This window comes from Myxine glutinosa, chromosome 2, assembly GCF_964187855.1.
Source record: "Myxine glutinosa chromosome 2, kmMyxGlut1.1, whole genome shotgun sequence".
Taxonomy (NCBI): Eukaryota; Metazoa; Chordata; class Myxini; order Myxiniformes; family Myxinidae; genus Myxine; species Myxine glutinosa.
Genome location: NC_136262.1, coordinates 232,557,218 through 232,572,985, shown reverse-complemented (window position 1 = coordinate 232,572,985; position 15,768 = coordinate 232,557,218).

The following is a 15,768-nucleotide window of genomic DNA, read 5'->3' as shown; positions in this document are numbered from 1 at the left end:
CGACAGGTTCCAATTGTAGCATCTAACAGCCCAACCCAGAACAGATTTCTCCTCACTATCAGGAAAATGTGTTTGTGAAGGAATTCATGATGCCATGCGCGAATAAAACCGAGAAGGTTGGAAGGCTGATGGAGATTTTTTTCTGAGAAGATGAATAGAAGGTCCCAGAGATGCTGCAGGCCAGGAACTAGAGCATAAAGTACCATTACCAACACTAGTCAATGTGATTTCAACCCCAACAAAGAAACACAAGTCAATGTGATTTCCATCCCAACTGATGAACACCAGTCAATGTGATTTCAACCCAAACTAACCAACACGAGTCAATGTGATATAAACCCAAATTAACCAACACTAGTCAATGTGATTTCAATCCCAATGAACGAACACCAGTCAATGTGATTTCAACACAAACTATCCAATACTCATCAAAGTGATTTCAACCCAAACTGATCGATACTCGTCAAAGTGATTTCAACCCAAACTAACGAATACTCTTCAAAATGATTTCAACCCAAATTAACCAACACTAGTCAATGTGATTTCAACCCAAACTAGCAAACACGAGTCAATGTGATTTCAACCCAAACAAAACACGACTCATCAAAGTGATTTCAACACAAACTAACCAATACTCATCAAAGTGATTTCTACCTAAACTAACCAATACTCGTCAAGGTGATTTCAACCCAAACGAGCCAATACTCGTTAAAGTGATTTCAACCCAAACTGACCAATACTCGTCAAAGTGATTTCAACCCAAACTAACGAATACTCTTCAAAATGATTTCAACCCAAACTAACCAATACTCGCCAAAGTGATTTCAACACAAAGGAACCAAAACTCGTCAAAGTGATTTCAACCGAAACTAACCAATACTCGCCAAAGTGATTTCAACCGAAACTAACCAATACTCATAAAGGTGATTTCAACCCAAACTCACCAATACTCATCAAAGTGATTTCACCACAAACGAACCAATACTCGTCAAAGTGATTTCAACCGAAACTAACCAATACTCATAAAGGTGATTTCAACCCAAACTAACCAATACTCATGAAGGTGATTTCAACCCAAACTAACCAATACTCGCCAAAGTGATTTCACGACAAACTAATCACAACTTGTGAAAGTGGTTTCAACGCAAACTAAACAACACTCGTCAAAGTGGTTTCAAGCCAAACTGACCAATACTCGTAAAGGTGATTTCAACCCAAACTAACCAATACTCATCACAGTGATTTCCACACAAACTAGCCAATACTTATTCAAGCGATTTCAACACAAACTATCCAATACTCGTCAAAGTGGTTTTCAAAGGAATCTTCTTCTCCACACCACCTGTATATTTTCCATTCCTCTCACCACAACCAAACTCTGCTCCATCACCATGCTTTGGTTAGAACAGGTTGAGAATGCAGGTCTGACCCGAAAGAGTGCAGGTGTTGTTCAGGGACGGATTGAGTCTTGAATCGAAAGATCATCACCAAGATCTCCATTAATGAACCTTACATTTCTGGCAGATCCGATCGCTAAATTTCACCTTTATTGGACCATTTTATTATAAATTTCCTTCATAAATGAACAACTAATTCTCTGAAATATATAAATCTGTTCTAAGCATAATAACGTCCTCACAACACCCAAACGCGGGATGTCCGACATTGAGCTGCTCGAAGGTTCTTCGGCAGGAGACGAACCATCCGTTCAACCACCTTAAGATACGGTGCCAAGTGTGAGTGTGTTCCATCATAACGCCGCAACTTCCACAAATTGAAAATTTCGAGGAAGCATGCAATGACCACCGCACAGGACACATGTGGCCATTGGTGGTGCAGTCAAGAAGAAACGGATCAAACGGACGCCTCTGGCTCCTTTTCACTGGAGAGCCTGGAAAGTATTTAGTTTCCTCAACAGTCATAGATGTGCTCTGGAGGGTGCGTGATTACATATGTGGTTGTCCTCATCTGATGAAAACTGTGGACACACTTAGTTGGAGGTGCATGTGCTTGTATCATTTATATCCTCTGGGATTAAAGTGCGCATGTTTCTGGAGTGATGTGTATGTGATCATACCTTCAGAATGGCGGTCGGAAGGAAGTTGGAAATTTCCTTCCAGAAAGACTTGAAAAAGCCAGGGTTCTTCTGAGGAACAGGTTCCTGTGTTATGGGCACATGAAAACAAGATTTGAGAATTAATCAAAGATATTGTACTGAAATAGTGATCAATGTTGAGGGTGAGGGGACACTCAGGTGAGCATTTTGTCCATATTCATTTGTTTTGAGATTCGTGGTGTTCTGCGTGGGAATGGACGAGTTGTATTCTATTCTATAGGAAACAACCACACCTGAGGACTGTCAAAATGAATCAACCACACCAGGAAAGGCAAACTCATAATCCCTTCTCTGATGGTAAGTGCCGGATTTTACTGACAGGTGTGAGAGACGAAAGGTTTAGTGACAATCCCACATCAGGGATTTGAACCTGGGATCGCAGCATCTTGACCACAGGTTCCAATTGGAACATCTAACAGCCCAACCCAGAACAGATTTCTCTTCACTATCAGGAAAATGTGTTTGTGAAGGAATTCATGATGCCATGCGCGAATAAAACCGAGAAGGTTGGAAGGCTGATGGAGATTTTTTTTCTGAGAAGATGAATAGGTCCCAGAGATGCAGCAGGCCAGGAACTAGAGCATAAAGTACCATTACCAACACTAGTCAACGTGATTTCAACCCCAACTAACAAACACAAGTCAATGTGATTTCCATCTCAACTAATGAAGACGAGTCAATGTGATTTCAACCCAAACAAAATACGACTCATCAAAGTGATTTCAACACAAACTAACCAATACTCGTCAAGGTGATTTCAACCCAAACAAGCCAATACTCGTTAAAGTGATTTCAACCCAAACTGACCAATACTCGTCAAAGTGATTTCAACCCAAACGAACAAATACTCTTCAAAATGATTTCAACCCAAACTGACCAATACTCGTCAAAGTGATTTCAACCGAAACTTACCAATACTCATAAAGGTGATTTTTTTTTTTTTTTTTTTTTGTGTACAGAGTCGAGGCTCGTGAAAGAGCTAACATTTATCAAACAAACAAATCAAACAAACAAGCAAACAAAGTATATGAAAAGGGGAGCGGTCGACAAGATGGGGAGAGAAGGGGAGGAAGCACACAAATACAACATTTGAGAGCAGGGACATCGGGAGATGTTTTTGGAGGGAGAGGGCCTGGGGGGAGGCAGGATAGGTATGAAACGCAAGGACACCAAGGACTTCCAGGAAAGAAATCAAAAGCCACCTCAAAAAAGTGGATTTGGGGTGAAATTAGCGGGGGTAGAAAAGATCAAGGTTTTGGATTGGGGAAGATAAGAGATGGTGGTGAACAGCCGTTTTAAAGACCTGGAGGGAGGAGTGGGATTGAAGAGAGTGAGGGAGTTTGTTCCAGAGGCGGGAGAGAAGAGGAATGAAGGAGTGAAGGTGAGCAGAGAGTCTTGATTTTGGCAGTTTACCCATAAGAGGGTTGCAGGCAGATCTTGTGCGACCTGCAGGAATATTTGGGGGACAGAGCCCAGAGAGAGCTGGGGGAGCAAGGCCGGAGAGGAGTCGGTAGAAGACGGAAAGACCACCAACCTGCCTGCGGTGATTAAGTGAAAGGCCCTCGGAGATAGCGTCATCGCGGGAGATTCCAATGATTCTGAACGCTTTGGTTTCAACAGCGTGAAGACGAGCGAGGTGTGAGGCAGGAGCAGCAGGCCAGAGGGGAGAGCAGTACACCATTGAGCTGCAGATGAAAGCCTTGTATGTGGTGAGGAGCTCAGGTGTGCCAAGGAAGGACTTCGCACGACGGAGGATGCCCAGTCGGCGACTGGCTTTGGAGGCCAGCTTGGAAATGTGGTTTTCCCAGGAAAGATCATGGCAGATAGTGAGACCCAAAAGTTTGAGTGACAGAACTTCTTGGAGAGGATTATTCAGAAAGTAGATGGGAGGGTTGTCCAGTCGGTCTTTTCGGAGAGACATCGTAAGAGTGTGAGATTTGTCAGGATTGAAAGACATGTTCCACTTGTTTGCCCAGTCTGTGATTTTGTCCAGGTCTGCAGAGAGTGAGGAGGCTGCAGACTGCCGATCTGAGGGATGAGGAATGGAGCGGCAGAGAGTGGAGTCATCAGCAAAGAGATAGAGAGGATTTTCAAGAGAATCAGAGAGATCATTGATGAAGACCAGAAAAAGCACAGGGCCCAGAACACTGCCTTGGGGAACTCCAGCCTGAACAGGAAGAGGAGATGAGAGAAACCCATTCAGGGCCACACGTTGACGACGACTGGAGAGGAAGTCCGCCAGCCATGCGTGGAGATTTCCATGGATACCAAAGGAGGAGAGTTTGGTGAGCAGAGCGGGGTGCCAGACCGTATCGAAGGCACGTGATATGTCGAGGGAGACAGCTCTAATTTCCTGTTTGGCATTGAAGACCTCCATCCATTGTTGAGACAGCAGAAGCAGCATGTCCAGAGTAGAGTGACCTGGTGTGAAACCAAATTGATGATCAGAGATGAAGCCATTGGAGAAGAGGAAAGATTTCATATCCGAAGCAATGATGGATTCCATGACTTTGCTGATAATTGGGAGAAGGCTGATTGGTCTGTAGTTGCTAGGATCTGTTTTTGCACCTTTTTTGTGCAAAGCGGTGATGTTGGCTGATTTCCAAGCAGATGGCAGTTGACCTTGAGCAAAGGAGAGGGTGAAGAGAACAGAGAGAGGGAGTGAAAGAGCGGAAGAACAGGATTTTAGGACCCGTGGGCTGATGCCGTCAGGTCCAGTTGCAGAATCAGAGTCGAGGGTTGACAGAAACTTTTCCACCTTGTCAGGAGGAAAGGACACGGAGTCCAGGAGCAGCTGGGTACGACTGGGTATGGTGGGTACAGAGAGGGATGGGTTTGGGACACAAGATTTAGAGGCAAACACAGAGTTGAGGCATTCAGCTTTTTCACGTGTGGAGTCAGCTGTGCAGCCGTTTGAGATTTCAACCCAAACTAACCGATACTCGCCAAAGTGATTTCAACACAAACAAACCACAACTTGTTAAAGTGATTTCAACGCAAACTAAACAATACTCGTCAGTGATTTCAACCCAAACTAACCAATACTCATCACAGTGATTTCCACACAAACTAGCCAATACCTATTAAAGTGCTTTCAACACAAACTAACCAATACTCATCACAGTGATTTCCACACAAACTAGCCAATACTTATTCAAGTGATTTCAACACAAACTATCCAATACTCGTCAGTGGTTTTCAAAGGAATCTTCTTCTCCACACCACCTGTATATTTTCCATTCCTCTCACCACAACCAAACTCTGCTCCTTCACCATGCTTTGGTTATAACAGGTTGAGAATGCAGGTCTGACCCGAAAGAGTACAGGTGCTGTTCAGAGACGGATTGAGTCTTGAATCGAAAGATCATCACCAAGATCTCCATTAATGAACCTTACATTTCTGGCAGATCCGATAGCTAAATTTAACCTTTATTGGACCATTCTATTATAAATTTCCTTCATAAATGAACAACTAATTCTCTGAAATATATAAATCTGTTCTTGGCCTAATAACTTCCTCACAACACCCAAACGCGGGATGTCCGACATTGAGCTGCTCGAAGGTTCTTCGGCAGGAGACGAACCATCCGTTCAACCACCTTAAGGGTGTAGTACTGGTGAACTTTCCAATATGCCGCTTTTAAAAAAAACTATGTTTTTACGGTTTAGATTCATACGTATTGTACAAACTCATTCAGTATTTCCTTTAAAATATCTAATGTTATCTTTACACGCAATTTACAAGAAATATAATATTTTGCATGAAATTTGTTATAACTTTAATTTGCATCATTCTTTTGGGCTGAAATTTGGACAGGATATTCAGAATATCACTTCCTTTAAAATGATGAAGGCTTTCGTTTATAGGAGTAGCCATTGTGGATTTATTGAAGGACAACCAAGTTTTATCTGGTAATTGGCATAATTAGCTAATTAGTGAACATTTGACATAATTTCACAAAATCCTCTCATCAGGTAGTAGAGTAAAACATGTATAATACATGTACCAAGTTTTGTGTGAAAAGAATGATAGGTGACATAGAAGATAGAAGTAGAAATGTGTTCTTTGTTTTTCCTTGTTTTTTATTGACGGTCTAATTTATGCAAATTATATGCATGCAATATGACAAAGAAGCGTTGAAACTGGTCTGAGTTAAAGCCAAGATTATATCTTTCAAGAAAAACTGAAAATTAGATATTAACTTGACTTTGTTTTTGTGTAAAGGCCTCTCAAAGGTACCTATGTAGTTTTCTCAATTTTTCACCAGTACTACACCCTTAAGATACGGTGCCAAGTGTGAGTGTGTTACATCATAACGCCGCAACTTCCACAAATTGAAAGTTTCGAGGAAGCATGCAATGACCACCGCACAGGACACATGTGGCCATTGGTGGTGCAGTCAAGAAGAAACGGATCAAACGGACGCCTCCGGCTCCTTTTCACTGGAGAGCCTGGAAAGTATTTAGTTTCCTCAACAGTCATAGATGTGCTCTGGAGGATGCGTGGTTACATATGTGGTTGTTCTCATCTGATGAAAACTGTGGACACACTTAGTTGGAGGTGCATGTGCTTGTATCATTTATATCCTCTGGGATTAAAGTGCGCATGTTTCTGGAGTGATGTGTATGCGATCATACCTTCAGAATGGAGGTCGGAAGGAAGTTGGAAATTTCCTTCCAGAAAGACTTGAAAAAGCCAGGGTTCTTCTGAGGAACAGGTTCCTGTGTTATGGGCACATGAAAACAAGATTTGAGAATTAATCAAAGATATTGTACTGAAATAGTGATCATGTTGAGGTTGAGGGGACACTCAGGCGAGCATTTTGTCCATATTCATTTGTTTTGAGATTCGTGGTGTTCTGCGTGGGAATGGACGACTGGTATTCTATTCTATAGGAAACAACCACCCCTGAGGACTGTCAAAATGTATCAACCACACCAGGAAAGGCAAACTCATAATCCCTTCTCTGATGGTATGTGCCGGATTTTACTGACAGGTGTGAGAGAGGAAAGGTTTAGTGACAATCCCACATCAGGGATTTGAACCTGGGATCGCAGCATCTTGACGACAGGTTCCAATTGGAACATCTAACAGCCCAACCCAGAACAGATTTCTCCTCACTATCAGGAAAATGTGTTTGTGAAGGAATTCATGATGCCATGCGCGAATAAAACCGAGAAGGTTGGAAGGCTGATGGAGATTTTTTTCTGAGAAGATGAATAGAAGGACCCAGAGATGCTGCAGGCCAGGAACTAGAGCATAAAGTACCATTACCAACACTAGTCAACGTGATTTCAACCCCAACAAAGAAACACAAGTCAATGTGATATAAACCCAAATTAACCAACACTAGTCAATGTGATTTCCATCCCAACTGATGAACACCAGTCAATGTGATTTCAACCCAAACTAACCAACACGAGTCAATGTGATATAAACCCAAATTAACCAACACTAGTCAATGTGATTTCAATCCCAACGAACGAACACCAGTCAATGTGATTTCAACACAAACTATCCAATACTCATCAAAGTGATTTCAACCCAAACTGATCGATACTCGTCAAAGTGATTTCAACCCAAACTAACGAATACTCTTCAAAATGATTTCAACCCAAATTAACCAACACTAGTCAATGTGATTTCAACCCAAACTAGCAAACACGAGTCAATGTGATTTCAACACAAACTAACCAATACTCATCAAAGTGATTTCTACCTAAACTAACCAATACTCGTCAGTGATTTCACCACAAACGAAGCAATACTCGTCAAAGTGATTTCAACCGAAACTAACCAATACTCATGAAGGTGATTTCAACCCAAACTAAAGAATACTCGTCAAAGTGATTTCACCACAAACGAACCAATACTCGTCAAAGTGATTTCAACCGAAACTAACCAATACTCATAAAGGTGATTTCAACCCAAACTAACCTATACTCGCCAAAGTGATTTCACGACAAACGAACCACAACTTGTTAAAGTGGTTTCAACGCAAACTAAACAATACTCGTCAAAGTGGTTTCAAGCCAAACTAACCAATACTCATCACAGTGATTTCCACACAAACTAGCCAATACTTATTCAAGTGATTTCAACACAAACTATCCAATACTCGTCAGTGGTTTTCAAAGGAATCTTTTTCTCCACACCACCTGTATATTTTCCATTCCTCTCACCACAACCAAACTCTGCTCCTTCACCATGCTTTGGTTATAACAGGTTGAGAATGCAGGTCTGACCCGAAAGAGTACAGGTGCTGTTCAGGGACGGATTGAGTCTTGAATCGAAAGATCATCACCAAGATCTCCATTAATGAACCTTACATTTCTGGCAGATCCGATAGCTAAATTTAACCTTTATTGGACCATTCTATTATAAATTTCCTTCATAAATGAACAACTAATTCTCTGAAATATATAAATCTGTTCTTAGCCTAATAACGTCCTCACAACACCCAAACGCGGGATGTCCGACATTGAGCTGCTCGAAGGTTCTTCGGCAGGAGACGAACCATCCGTTCAACCACCTTAAGATATGGTGCCAAGTGTGAGTGTGTTCCATCATAACGCCGCAACTACCACAAATTGAAAATTTCGAGGAAGCATGCAATGACCTCCGCACAGGACGCATGTGGCCATTGGTGGTGCAGTCAAGAAGAAACGGATCAAACGGACGCTTCCGGTTCCTTTTCACTGGAGAGCCTGGAAAGTATTTAGTTTCCTCAACAGTCATAGATGTGCTCTGGAGGGTGCGTGGCTACATATGTGGTTGTCCTCATCTGATGAAAACTGTGGACACACTTAGTTGGAGGTGCATGTGCTTGTATCATTTATATCCTCTGGGATTAAAGTGCGCATGTTTCTGGAGTGATGTGTGTGCGATCATACCTTCAGAATGGAGGTCGGAAGGAAGTTGGAAATTTCCTTCCAGAAAGACTTGAAAAAGCCAGGGTTCTTCTGAGGAACAGGTTCCTGTGTTATGGGCACATGAAAACAAGATTTGAGAATTAATCAAAGATATTGTACTGAAATAGTGATCAATGTTGAGGGTGAGGGGGCACTCAGACGAGCATTTTGTCCATATTTATTTGTTTTGAGATTCGTGGTGTTCTGTGTGGGAATGGACGACTGGTATTCTATTCTATAGGAAACAACCACACCTGAGGACTGTCAAAATGTATCAACCACACCAGGAAAGGCAAACTCATAATCCCTTCTCTGATGGTATGCGCCGGGTTTTACTGACAGGTGACTTTTACTGACTGACTGGAGTTCCCCAAGGCAGTGTGCTGGGCCCTGTGCTTTTTCTGGTCTTTATCAATGATCTCTCCGACTCTCTGGAAAATCCTCTGTATCTCTTTGCTGATGACTCCACTCTCTGCCGCTCCATTCCTCTTCCCTCAGATCGGCAGTCTGCAGCCTCCTCACTCTCTGAAGACCTGGACAAAATCACAGACTGGTCAAACATGTGGAACATGTCTTTCAATCCTGACAAATCTCACACTCTTACTATGTCTCTCCGAAAAGATCGACTGGACAACCCTCCCATCTACTTTCTCAACAATCCTCTCCAAGAAGTTCTGTCGCTCAAGCTTTTGGGTCTCACCATCTGCCATGATCTTTCTTGGGAAAACCACATTTCCAAGCTGGCCTCCAAAGCCAGTCGCCGACTGGGCATCCTCCGTCGTGCGAAGTCCTTCCTAGGCACACCTGAGCTCCTCACCACATACAAGGCTTTCATCCGCAGCTCAATGGAATACTGTTCTCCCCTATGGGCTGGTGCTCCTGCCTCACACCTGGCTCGGCTTCACGCTGTTGAATCCAAAGCTTTCAGAATCATTGGAATCTCCCGCGATGAAGCTATCTCTGAGGGCCTTTCACTCACTCACCGCAGGCAGGTAGGTGGTCTTTCTGTCTTCTACCGACTCCTCTCCGGCCTTGCTCCCCCAGCTCTCTCTGTGCTCTCTCTGTCCCCCAAATATTCCTACACGTCGCACAAGATCTGCCAGCCACCCTCTGATGGTTAAACTGCCGAAATCTCGGCTCTCTGCTCACCTTCACTCTTTCATTCCTCTTTTCTCCCGCCTCTGGAACAAACTCCCACACTCACTTCAATCACACTCCTCCCTCCAGGTCTTCAAAACAGCTGTTCACTACCATCTCTTATCTTCCCCCATCCAAAACCTTGATCTTTTCTACCCCCACTAATTCACCCCAGATCCACCTTGTTTGAAATTCCAACTTCTTTCCTGGAAGTCTTGGCAGTGTCCATATGTTTTATACCTCTCCCACCCCCCCCCCCCTTCCCATGCCTCCCCCCCCAAAGCCCTCTCCCTCCCACAGTTCTCTCGATGTCTACATGTCTCTCGGTCCCTGCTCTCAAATGTTGTGTTTGTGTCCTTCCCCCTCTCTCCCCATCTTGTCTACCGCTCCCGATGTTATTTGTTTTGGGTGTCTGTTTGTCTTTCTGTGTGATTAATGTTCGCTCTTTCACGAGCCTCGATCTTGTATACATACAAAAAAAAAAAAAAAAAAAAAAAAAAAAAAAGGTGTGAGGGAGGAAAGGTTTAGTAACAATCCCACAGCAGGGATTTGAACCTGGGATCACAGCATCTTGACCACAGGTTCCAATTGTAGCATCTAACAGCCCAACCCAGAACAGATTTCTCCTCACTATCAGGAAAATGTGTTTGTGAAGGAATTCATGATGCCATGCGCGAATAAAACCGAGAAGGTTCGAAGGCTGATGGAGATTTTTTTTCTGAGAAGATGAATAGAAGGTCCCAGAGATCCTGCAGGCCAGGAACTAGAGCATAAAGTACCATTACCAACACTAGTCAACGTGATTTCAACCCCAACTAACCAACACCTGTCAATGTGATTTCAACCCCAAGTAACCAACACCAGTCAATGTGATTTCAACCCCAAGTAACCAACACTAGTCAATGTGATTTCAACCCCAAGTAACCAACACCAGTCAATGTGATTTCAACCCCAAGTAACCAACACCAGTCAATGTGATTTCAACCCCAAGTAACCAACACCAGTCAATGTGATTTCAACCCCAAGTAACCAACACCAGTCAATGTGATTTCAACCCCAAGTAACCAACACCAGTCAATGTGATTTCAACCCCAAGTAACCAACACCAGTCAATGTGATTTCAACCCCAAGTAACCAACACCAGTCAATGTGATTTCAACCCCAAGTAACCAACACCAGTCAATGTGATTTCAACCCCCAAGTAACCAACACCAGTCATTGTGATTTCAACCCCAAGTAACCAACACTAGTCAATGTGATTTCAACCCCAAGTAACCAACACCAGTCAATGTGATTTCAACCCCAAGTAACCAACACCAGTCAATGTGATTTCCACCCCAAGTAACCAACACCAGTCAATGTGATTTCAACCCCAAGTAACCAACACCAGTCAATGTGATTTCCACCCCAAGTAACCAACACCAGTCAATGTGATTTCCACCCCAAGTAACCAACACCAGTCAATGTGATTTCAACCCCAACTCACCAACACTCGTCAAAGTGATTTAAATTCAAACTAGAACGGCACTCAGTCGAAAGCATACCTCCGCCTGGTTCGCCATGTCACTCAATGGTGAAAAATCACTTTAAAAATTCTGCTATCTGGATCCGGGTCTTCACCAAAATTGAATCGATTCTTCTTTGTCACACACACAACCTGTCCAACAAGTTTCGTCCAAATCCATCCACAACTTTTTGAAATATCCTGCTATGTATCGTTTTTCGCCCTTTCTCCCAATGGTGAAGAATCACTTAGAAATTAAATAATTGTCAGGATGTACCAACCATACCAGGAAAGGTAAACTCATAATCCCTTCTCTTATCATCATCTCCTCTCCTATCTAGGTAAACATCCTCTCCTGACCCCGGGACACATTCATTTCTCTCCATTCTATCAAGGGCGTTTGGGGAGGTGATGCTTTTCCTCGTTTTCATTTTGATGCCCATTAGCCACCTTAACCACATCACCGAAAATTTTCCATTCCTCTCACCACTCCCTACCTGGTGTCCGCCTGATGGTCCGAGGCCCGATGGTCGGATGCTCCGAAGGCCCGATAGGGGGGGGGGGGGCAGGGAGGGGAGAGGATTGGGGATGCGTGTTTACATTCCACCCACTTTAATTTTGAGGTGGGGTGGCCTATAGAATCATACTCCTTACTACATGTACAATTTTGGGTCCTTCCTTCTTTCTTTCTCTCTTTTTAATTTCTTCATCTGTCTCTAAATGCAAAAATCATTTTAAGTGAATTCGATCTTATTTTAACTGAAGAATAATACTTTGGATTGTCCCTGGCCTAAGAAAATTTCATTTCTTTCTTCTTTTCTTTTTGTCAGAAATATATAATATTGTTGCAAACACATTGGATAATTTTAGTGTTTCAAACGATTATAATTGTTGTTTTATATAGTCTTAAAAATAAACGGGATAAAATGACATTAACCCGACGAGTGAGGTACCCGTGCTAGGCACGGGTGGGAGGCCAGAAGCGAACAGACAATGCAGATACGGCGAATGCTAAAGCATAAAACCAATAAATTACACATTCCTGTAGCACCTTCAGTCGCACGTCAGACATGGACAGCAAGTTCGTGAAGGACTTCCATGAAAAACGTACCGGTTCGCAAACAAATGGGTACGCTCATGTAGAGAAACATCGATCGTGGGTCCGTGGCGAATCTGCATATGGCGATCCTCGAATTTCACGTTTAGAAAGTAGAAACAATTACGGCACGTCGTCATTCACTTGAACTAGATATCTCTTTTTTCATTCCAAACAGCATCAATCCAATCGCAAATTAAATAGCATTAATATAAAAAATAAACTTTTAACAACATTGTTAATGTTTCCTTCATTGTAAAAACTACCAAGTCAACAGTTGAAAGGATTTTGAGCCGATAGGTGTTACGGCCTTGGCAAGATCGATGGATACAGCGATTTGTTAGCTTATACACCACCCAAATAGCTATGTGGATTTCTCTCATGCAGAGATTAAACCCACATCGTTTGAACTTTGGCCAAGGTCATTATTTACTTTTAATGATGTTTATATATGATGTTTAAAAGACCATCCTGACCATCCTTTCATATCCATGACTGATGTGCAAGATCGGGCTTGGGGGATTAGGTCGTCAAGTTTGAATGTGTTACGACATGACGCCATGACGTCGACACGTCCCAAATGCGGACACCGAAGACCTCCCGGACACACCCAACCACCATCGCACAACGTGGACATTTTTGTGAGACTTTACATTTAATGGAAAAGGAAAAAGAACGAGTCGAACGACGGAACCTTCTCGGAACTTGAACACATGAAGGACAAGCGAGAAACTTTTACACAGGAGAAGGTCATTTGTCCCATCAGGTCTACGTCATATCAACACCACATCAATTTAATCTTCAACATTGGACGGAGAACTCGGTGGATAAATATCGGGGAATTACATGAATAAACTGACCGTTTAAAACTCACGTCTTTGAAGATGTCACCCCGTACATGGTGGTAAATGGGGTGAAAGATGGTAATTGATAAAAGTACGAGCAAAAAGAGCGTGATGAGACGAGATACAACCTTCATGTTTCACTTCTCACGAACAATGGAAGGAACAGCGATTGTGAGTTCAATTAAATAACACTGAGAACAATTGTAACCATAGAGAAAGAGAGGACAACAGATAACTCGATCGAACAGCTTAATTACAAATAACTAGAAACATTAAAATAAGATAACTCACAATTAAAACAATTAACATTTACTTGATGAACACTTCGATTTATATACAGTAATTTTAATTTCAATATTTTAATTTTCAGACATATCCTTCAATTGAACGAACTAGGGCATGCCCGTACGTGGGTGCCCGTTCCTTGCCAAAAAAAAAAAAAACGCTACCCGTACGCTCTACCCCGCCCGTACGCCCGTAAACAAAAAAAACAACGCTCTTCGCTTCCGCCCTTCGCTCTGACTGAATTGGGAGAAATAATGCGCATAAGAAATCGAGAAATTATTATTTTCTCCGGAAGAAATCGAATTACGAACCGTAATGGCGCACGCGCTCGGCTCGGCTCGCTCTCACATCGGCCACGCCTACGCAACAACGCGTTCTGTGATTGGCTGCCGGAAGTGCAGTCTTCACTGTCCGGAAGGTCGCATATCGCAGTTACGATGAATCGCAAATTAGTTTTAATTAGTTTTAAAACATAGTTGAACGCCAACATAGTTTGCCAACGTGAAATAAATGAATACGCTCTCAAATGTGCCGTCCGAGGCAGAGTCTGTTCGCCACGTTCGGCACACGTGATAGCTCGCTGCTCTCTGATTGGTTGAATCGTTTTTTGGACATAGCTCGGTAACTACTTCTCCGATTAATATGAAACCTTGAAAAGGCACATCCTCGGGTCCCCAGCAATATACCTGGCAAGTTTAAAGTATATCGGACCGGTACTCCGGTAGTTGTCGAGAAACAGCGGTCACAGACAAACAGACATACATACATACATACATACATACATACATACATACATACACACAGAGATTACTGGAATTATAGATAGATGAGGCAGAAAATTTCATTCCTATTTATGTTTCATTCTGTCATCCCTTCATCCCCATGGCAACAGATGTTAATTGATCAGGTTTGCATTACTGATGTTTTTTCAACATGAAACTCCCTGGGCCTGGCTTGGCTTCAAATCAACATGTAACTCCCTGGGCCTGGCTTGGCTTCAAATCAACATGTAACTACCTGGGCCTGGCGTGGCTTCAAATCAACATGTAACTCCCTGGGCCTGGCTTGGCTTCAAATCAACATGTCACTCCCTGGGCCTGGCTTGGCTTCAAATCAACATGTCACTCTCTGGGCCTGGCTTGGCTTCAAATCAACATGTCACTCTCTGGGCCTGGCTTGGCTTCAAATCAACATGTCACTCCCTGGGCCTGGCTTGGCTTCAAATCAACATGTCACTCTCTGGGCCTGGCTTGGCTTCAAATCAACATGTCACTCTCTGGGCCTGGCTTGGCTTCAAATCAACATGTCACTCTCTGGGCCTGGCTTGGCTTCAAATCAACATGTCACTCTCTGGGCCTGGCTTGGCTTCAAATCAACATGTCACTCTCTGGGCCTGGCTTGGCTTCAAATCAACATGTCACTCTCTGGGCCTGGCTTGGCTTCAAATCAACATGTCACTCCCTGGGCCTGGCTTGGCTTCAAATCAACATGTCACTCTCTGGGCCTGGCTTGGCTTCAAATCAAACCAGCCGAGCCTCGCCAGTACTAATTTGGTGCCTGACGAGACTCGTGCGTCCAACATCCTCGGGAGAGAGAGAAAAAACATCTAAATTCTTACCAACCAAATTGTGCAATATCTCTACCTGCTCCGATGTTGTGCCCTCTTCAGAGCGTGTCATCATGTCCCGCACTCCCTCTGACCAATCACATTTCCCCAAATGTTCCCCTCTTTCCGGCTGTACTGGCAAGCATGTGAATCCACTTCCTCCGGTGACCTCTACTACACTACTGCATTTGGCTGCAATGGCTCCGCCCCTTACAGTGTGAGGGCTATCGGACAAGTTGAGGAGCCTAACTGCCAACATAGGCCCAC